Source organism: Heterocephalus glaber, unplaced genomic scaffold (genome assembly GCF_053883595.1).
Source record: "Heterocephalus glaber isolate CG9 unplaced genomic scaffold, H.glaber_assembly_v1.0 deba00001247, whole genome shotgun sequence".
Classification (NCBI taxonomy): domain Eukaryota; kingdom Metazoa; phylum Chordata; class Mammalia; order Rodentia; family Bathyergidae; genus Heterocephalus; species Heterocephalus glaber.
Window position 1 is genome coordinate 212,715 of NW_028258227.1, and position 8,067 is coordinate 220,781.

Below are 8,067 nucleotides of genomic sequence, written 5' to 3' on the forward strand. Positions count from 1 at the left end.
TATTGCCTCGATTTGGGCTTTTAGGAAGGCCACGATTTTGTTATAAAGTATGGGCCCTAAAGAAATGAGCAAGAGTAGACCCAATAGAGGCCCCAACAAAGGGAGGAGATAGGGGAGAAAACCATTGAGGCCAGTCCAAAGGGGATTTTGTATGAGTTCTTGTCGTCTTCTGTTCAAATCTTCTTGAAGTTTGCGAATTTTTCCCCTGACGATCCCAGATTTGTTGGCATAAAAACAGCAATGTTCATTTAAGGCTAGACTGTGAATAAGAGAGTTAAGCTACCCTGATTAAGCTTTTGAAGATAACCAATGTGGACATGCTACAATAACATATTCAGAACTTAACCAATATGAACGTTTTGTAACAACATATTCAGTGCTTAAATATCAAGGACAACCAATACAATCAATTTATAACATATTTAGATAATATTCATTGTGATATGTCTCCCATAAGATTATATAATATAAAATTTACTAGGGGGTCCCTTTAATGAATTAAGACCAGAATAATCATTTTCTGGGTGGCCACTTCTATATTCATCAAAGGGAGTTCCCATCTATAATCGTTTTGACAAACAATTAAGAATATATATCTTTTTATTTTATAACTGTTAATTGCAATTTGATTGTTGCGTGTGGGTGACAATGCACGTCACTTTCATAAAATAAATTTCAGTGGTACTTTGATCAATTAACAACCTGGGAAGAAAAGCATGTCTTTAGTTTAATATTATCTATAAGTCAATTTAACAATAGGCAAATATCCTTTGAAGAGGAAGGAACATATTGAGCTCAACTGTACGAACACAAACAACAGACAATAGACAAACATATAAGACAGCGTATAAAACTAGGGTGCACCCAAACACAACTAGCCAAATTGAATTATACTATACTCTTGATGATTATTAGATTGTAATTGTAGGCGCCATTGTTAACTGGTTAAGATTGGACGTCAGGTCATCGGCATCATCAGCACGCCTATCAACTTGTTTTACTAGGCGTTCTAGGAGCCACCTGGCTGACTTCATTTCCTTGGAGTAAATACACACCGATCCTCGGCCCCAGATAAGTACAGGATCGGGCCCGTGCCATGAGTGGTCCAGGGGGTCTTTCCACATCACCGAGGCAAATTGTCGTTGCGTCTCTGGTTGCTAGAAACGATTGGCTGCAGATAAACCTTTGGCATCCAAATTTAAGAAGTTAAGAATAAATAGTGCATGTGATATCAGGTTTCTAGGAGACCCCTTGGTAGGATACCATTCCCCCTTTTTTATTTTGTCTAAAGTAATTTTGAGTGTGAGATTAGCCCTTTCTATAATGCCTTGTCCCTGAGGATTATATGGGATTCCCGTTATGTGTGTTATTTCAAATTGTTTGCAAAATTTTGAGAAGCCAGAGCTGGTATAGCCTGGACCATTGTCTGTTTTAATTTGTTGTGGACATCCAAGTACTGAGAAGGCAATGAGATGAGCGATGTCATGTTTAGTAGCTTCCCCAGACTGCAGGGTGGCAAATATGAATCCACTATATGTATTAATGTTGACATGTATATATTTAAGATTTCCAAATTTAGGGTAATGTGTGACATCCATATAGTGTATAACATACATTTGGGCCCAAGATTTACATACGGCCTGAATAGCTGAAGCTACAAAGGACTGGCTTAATGGGCTGCACAATACCTGTAGAGTGTTTACCTAGCCCTTTGCCTGGAATGTACCCATTTTTAAACATCTGCATAGTGACAATTTCATTAGGGCTAGAAATAATCATCCCCATTTGTGATAATAGGTCTCTCCCCCATAGATTAATGGGTAACCCTGAGATGATATAAGGTTGAATGGTGCCCTGATTACCATCTTGGTCTCTCCAGGTCAGATCTTTGGCACTTTGTTTAGGATTTTGACTTTGCCCTATACCCCTGAGATGGGTGAGGGTGTCTTTTAATGGCCACGCCTGAGGCCAATTTTTTCCCTTGATGATAGTTACATCAGCACCAGTGTCTACCAATCCAGCAAACTGTCTCCCATCTAACCACAAGGTCATGAGAGGCTTCTGGGCTGAAAGCATCTCCGACCAGTAGACATCGGATGAGCCGAATCCCTGGCTGCCTCGGGCGTTGTTAAGAGCCTTATTAGAGGTAGAGAGAAGGGGAAGGAGTAACAATTGAGCAAATCTTCGGCCTGATTGAATGGTGTTAATGACTTTGGGGGAAGAAACCATAACTCTAATCTCTCCGGAATAATCACTATCAATCACCCCGGGTAGATCAGCAGCCCATCCATAGTGCTGTTGCTCTTGTCTATTACAAGCCCAAAGGTCTCTTTAGGTAGGGGTCCAAAGACCCCTGTCGGGGGGGCCTGTACCCCTATTTTTGGAGTCAATACTGTGTGGGCGGTGGACCTGAGGTCCAGTCTGGCACTTCCCGTTGTTGTTCTGAAGAGGTCTGAAATGGATTGTTGTTTGTTGGAGCAAAATTGAGTGCCCCGTAAATTTGTTTGGGTGCGGGGGCCCGGGGCTGGCCCCCTCTCCCATTTCCCTGGTCCAGGTTATGGACAAGCGGGAGGGGCCAGCCTTGAGCGTCAGTCATGGACTTGTATTTATTTGCCCAATGTCTCCATTTATTGTATCGAGGGCAAGGCCCCGGAGGTGTGGCCCTAGGGGCCGACGCCCTAGGGGCCTGACATTCTTTGGCAAAATGACCCGTTGTCTCGCACCGGAAACATTTGTTGCCTGGGCGGCGCGACAAAAACTGTTTGACCGTGTAACCCTGTATGGCAACAGCCATAGCAAGTCCCTGTTGGTAGGCAGTCCCAATTTCTGAGCAAAGGCGAATGTAACCTAAGAGATCAGTTTTTTTATAAGGGCGGATGGCGGCCTGGCAAGCAGCATTTGCATTTTTAAAAGCAAGCTGTTTAACAAAATCTGTCCCGGTTTCTGCGCTCCCAAAAATTTGGCCTGCCGCTGTGAGAAGGCGGTGGACAAAGTCCGCAAACGGCTCGTCTGGGCCCTGCCGAATGTTAGTGAGGGAGGCACTCACATCTCCTTTGGAGGGGAGCTTTTTCCAGGCCCTAGTGGCGGTGGTCTGAATCTGGGCATATAACCCCGCATCAAATTGTATTTGTTGGTCGTTGGCGGCGTAGGCCCCTCCCCAAGGAGCATGTCAAGCACCCATCCATTCCCCGCCTGAGCATTGCGCCTAGCAGTTTCTCGGCAATTTTTAACATATTTAGATTTCCATAATAATCACCTCCTGTAAGGGTGGCGCAGGCCAGAGTCTGCCAATCAATTGGGGTGAGCCAATTTTCTGCCACCGATTCTAAAATAGCCATGGTGTAAGTTGCAGTGGCCCCGTATTGAGCTGCGGCCGTTTTAAATTTTTTAATGACCTTAAAATCGAAACCACTGTGGTGTCTTCACGCCTGTCTCTGTGCGTCAGTAGTTTCAGTTACGGGAAAGGCTTCCGCATTTTTAAGTTTCAGGGATACTCCTGACCCGGATGGCACCCTAGGGGCCGCCCCTCTAACGGGGGGTCGTGGCTTAAGTTTGTCTTCTCTACGGACATTTTTATAGGCTTTGCCTGTTCTTAAGCCTTCAAGCTGGGTAATAAGTTCTTGATGTTCCTTTTCCAATCTTATTTGTACTTTTAGAAATTTTATCTTGTCCCGGAGTTCCTTTTGGGGATCAACAACAGGATATGCCAGAGCAGGAGTGTTGGGGCCCAGAGGAATGTAAGGAGGGGGGCACCCAGAGCCGCCCCGCAGTGCCCCCCCCCCCGCAGACTCGTCAGTCCCGGAGCCATGTTGGGGCGGATCTGGGAGTGGAGGCGGGCAGCGATAGGCTTGAAGGGAGGGATATAGGGGCGGAACCTCCCACAGGGGTGGGGCTGCTTCAGAAGCAGGAGCGGAAGGAGAGGAGGCAGGGGTCCGGTGAAGCTTTGCCTTATAGGGCTTGGCAGGGATCGTGGCCGTCTGGGATTGGTCCGAGGGAGCGTTACGTCTGTCGGGGGCGGGATCATCGTCACTGTCAAAGGACATCAAGTCCTTCTCCTCGTCTGGCGAGGAAGTCATGGCCTTAACGGGCCTGGGTCCCGGCGCCATATTGGCGTCCCGGGAGACTGCGTCTGAGCCACCTGGAGGCGTTGGATCCTCACCCGTACGGAGGGCTATCTCCCCAACCTGGATAGCTTGAGCTACCAGTGGGTCCCTCGTTTTTGGGAAAATAATATCATTGATAAAATTCCAATACGAGAACGCCGCAATCGGGACCTTTCCGGGTCCGCAAGCGGCATAGTAATCCTGAAGAGCTTCCCCTACCCTTTTCCATCTCTTTTCGTCAATGGTTCCCTCAGCAGGGAACCAGGGACAGAGATCTTTAATATAATCAAAAAATTCAGCAATTGTTTGACTGTAACCTTTACCCCTCGTGCCTGTAATGTCTCCTTGAGACCTTGCACAAACAATTCATGCTGACTAATGCCCTGTCCCATAATCGCTGCTCAACTTACCGAGGTGCGAAAAAGACGGCAGGTCTACATCAATTGCAAGCCTCTCCTGTGTCGAGTGTGCTCTTTGTTCCTCAATCTTAATCTTAGGGCCCCTGAGCAGCGTCCTTCACTGGATCCCCCGTTCTCTGGCCGCACGTTGGGCGCCACTTGTCCCGGCCCGCGGGTAAGTCAATGGAGACCCTAGAGGGGGAGCGAGGATGAGAGGGGACAGGGGACACGAGAGATGGAGACAAGACAGGTTTCTGATCAAGCCTCGTTTATTGCGGAAGCTGCTACAACATATATACCGTAGGGCGAGAGGGGAGGAGCAAGAGAAGTGTACTGGGGCTACTTCCTTGTTGCCGGGTAGATCTGCAACAAGCCCGGGCATGTCCGTAATGGGCACTCAAGAATTCCAGTGGGGGGGGCAAGGCCCCCCACAAGAATCATTGTTTAATCACTATTGTAAAGATAGTAAAATAAAGAAGTATCAAGATTATCATAGAAAATAGATGAAAAGCTTTCAAGTATTTTTGAGAATTGATATCAAATAAAAATTTAATCATTCATGGATTAAAAATAGAAAATAAACAAGGGAGTCAATGATATAAAGACAGAAGAAATATCTGACACATTAAAGGAAGTAGAAATTAGTATTCACATTTAAAAAGGAATGAGCTGCCATTCGGCTGAATGAACCACTGCCACTGAGTGACACAATGTGATTAAAAAGTGTCCATAAAAAGATGCTATTTTGAGGTGTTAACCACTTGAAGGGCCAATGGTTGTCCATTGAACACTGCTGTTTCTTCCTTCTCCTAAAGATAAAAGAGGGACATGTGTGCAGAAAACCACACAGGACTAGCACAGTTCCTCCTGATGGGCCTCTCTGAGGATCCAGAAGTTCAGTCCATTCTCTTTGGATTCTTCCTGTCCATGTACCTTGTCACAGTGCTTGGGAACCTGCTCATTGTCCTGGCTGCTACGTATGACTCCCACCTCCACACCCCCATGTACTTCTTCCTCTGTAACCTGTCCTTTGTGGACATTGGCTTCATCTCCACCACAGTCCCAAAGATGCTGGTGAACATCCAAGCACAGAAAAAAGACATCTCCTACACAGAATGCCTCACTCAGGTATACTTTTTTATAATTTTTTCAGGAATGGATAATTTTCTACTGACTGTGATGGCCTATGACCACTTCATAGCAATCTGCTACCCCCTGAAATACACACTCATCATGAATTCTCAGTTCTGTGGCCTCCCGCTTATGATATCATGGCTTATAATCATATGTGTCTCCATTATTCATATTCTCCTAATTATGCAACTCAATTTCTCTATGAGCACTGAATTTCCTCATTTCTTTTGTGAACTGGCTCAGGTTCTCGAGGTGGCCAACTCTGGAACCCTCATCAATAACATATTTCTATATGTGGCAATTGTCCTAATGATTGTTTCCTGTCTGTGGAATCCTCTTTTCTTACTTTCAAATTGTCTCTTCTTTAATGAGAATATTCTCCACAACAAGCAGGTACAAAGCATTTTCTACCTGTTTGTCTCATCTCTGTGTGGTCTCCTTGTTCTATGGAACAGGACTTGGGGTTTACTTTAGTTCTGAAGTGATCCATTTTTATCAGGGAAAAGCAGTGGCTTCTGTGATGTACACTGTGGTGACCCCCATGCTGAACCCCTTCATCTACTGCCTGAGGAACAAGGATGTGAAGTGAGCCCTGGGAAGACTCCTCAGCAAAGCAGCCTCTTGTCCTTTGTGGACCACTGATCTCAGAACTAAGAGGATGTTACAGCCTGTAAGACAAATGCTTGTGAATTTCAATAGGCTGAGTTTTTTTCCCTCTTAAAATTATATACTTTCTGATATTTCCAAACCACATATGTTTTGTCCTTTATTAATATTTTTTCATATTTGTTTATCTTCATCAAACTCCATCAGTATTTTCTTTGTATTTTTGTATTTGTTTTTTATGCCTGAAACACAAAATTTCAAATTTAGTAAGATTTCTAGACATTTCTGAGATTTTGAACATGATGAGAACATATCAAATGAAGATTTTTTTTCAAAAAATATTTACTTGAATGATAATGATCTTCACCATAACATGGTTGTAATCTTGCTTTTGACCAGGGAAAGGAAATATAGATCATCAAAATACTTGTCATATCTGGCTGAATTTGCCATTTTGCATTTATAATGATACAATACCTAGAGTGGCTGGGAGCTATTATAATTTTTGGGAGTCTTACTTTATCCTAATGTGGTTTGCTTTATTTTTTTTCCTTATGTCTGTTCCCTCATCTTCCTGCCTTAGTTGTTTTCTTCTTTGTTTTCTGAACACTTTTTTCTTGCTCTCATCCCCTGCTTTCTCTTCCTCCCTCATTTGGACACATTCATTTGGTAATGTTAACTTCCTCCATTTCCTTTTCCTGTTGAATAATGCTCTATTGCATAAACAAACATTTTGTTCACTTACTCATGGAAGATTATTTTAATGATTTACATCTTTTGATTATTATGAATAGACCATAACAGATATGCAGACACATTTATCTGTTTCAGTACTCTCATATGCAGTATAATTAGGCTCATGTCCATGACAGAATGTACTTTTGCAGATGATCCCATAACAGTGTATTCCTTAATGAAGTCATGAATACCACAACCACCAATAATGCAAGAGTGCTAGGAAGAATATGTTTCCCAAAAGAAAGAAAATTCTTTAAGATTTGTACGTATCAGTTATGGATGCATTTCCTGTGAATATGCCAACTCAAAATATCAGAGTGCTAGGTTCCAGTTTCTCCTTTTCCCAAGCTGCATTTCTATTTCAAAGAGTGTTCAAAATATGTAGACTTACAAAATGGAATACCTGTCTCAGATTGTACCTCATGAATCTCTCAGAGAATACGTAACTGCTATTCCCACCCAAGTACCTGGTCACAGTACTTTGGAAATCTGGTTATCATCCTGGACGTGATGTCTGACTCCCTCCACCACACCCCCCTATACTTGTTCTTTGTCTTGTCCATTACTGACATATTTCATCACTGCTCTGGTCCCAAGATGATTGTGGATATTTAAACACAAAAGAATCATCTCTAAGGTGGACTTTCTGATGCAGATGAACATAATATATATATATATATATATCCAGGAATGAAAGTCAGGACCTTGCACTTGCGAGGCAGATATGGTGCTACAGAGCTAACTCCCTGGCCCTACAATATTTGAATGTATAGATAAATGCTTATTATTGTGATAGACCTAACTGGTGTGTCTTACTTCCTCATCACTGACCAATACCCAATATCCACAAACTTATGGGAGAAGAAACTACTATTTGGCCTCAGGGTTATTAGAGGTTTCAGTCTATAATTGACTGGCTTCAAGGAGAGAAACTGTATGGTGGAAATCCTGCAGAGGAAAGTTGCTCACATCTTGGTGGATAAGAAGCAGAGAGAAAAAGGTGGAGCTGGGGAGGGAAATATGCTTTCCAAGTCATCCCTGAAGTTATCTGCCACTTCCAATCCCATCATGCAATCATCTACAAATAC

General features: G+C 43.4%; 1 pseudogene; it reads left to right on the forward strand.

Annotated features, from left to right (window-relative positions):
- The first annotated feature begins 5,205 nt into the window (after positions 1-5,205).
- LOC147828165 (olfactory receptor 7D4-like) lies at positions 5,206-6,305 on the forward strand (annotated as a pseudogene).
- The last annotated feature ends 1,762 nt before the right edge of the window (positions 6,306-8,067 follow it).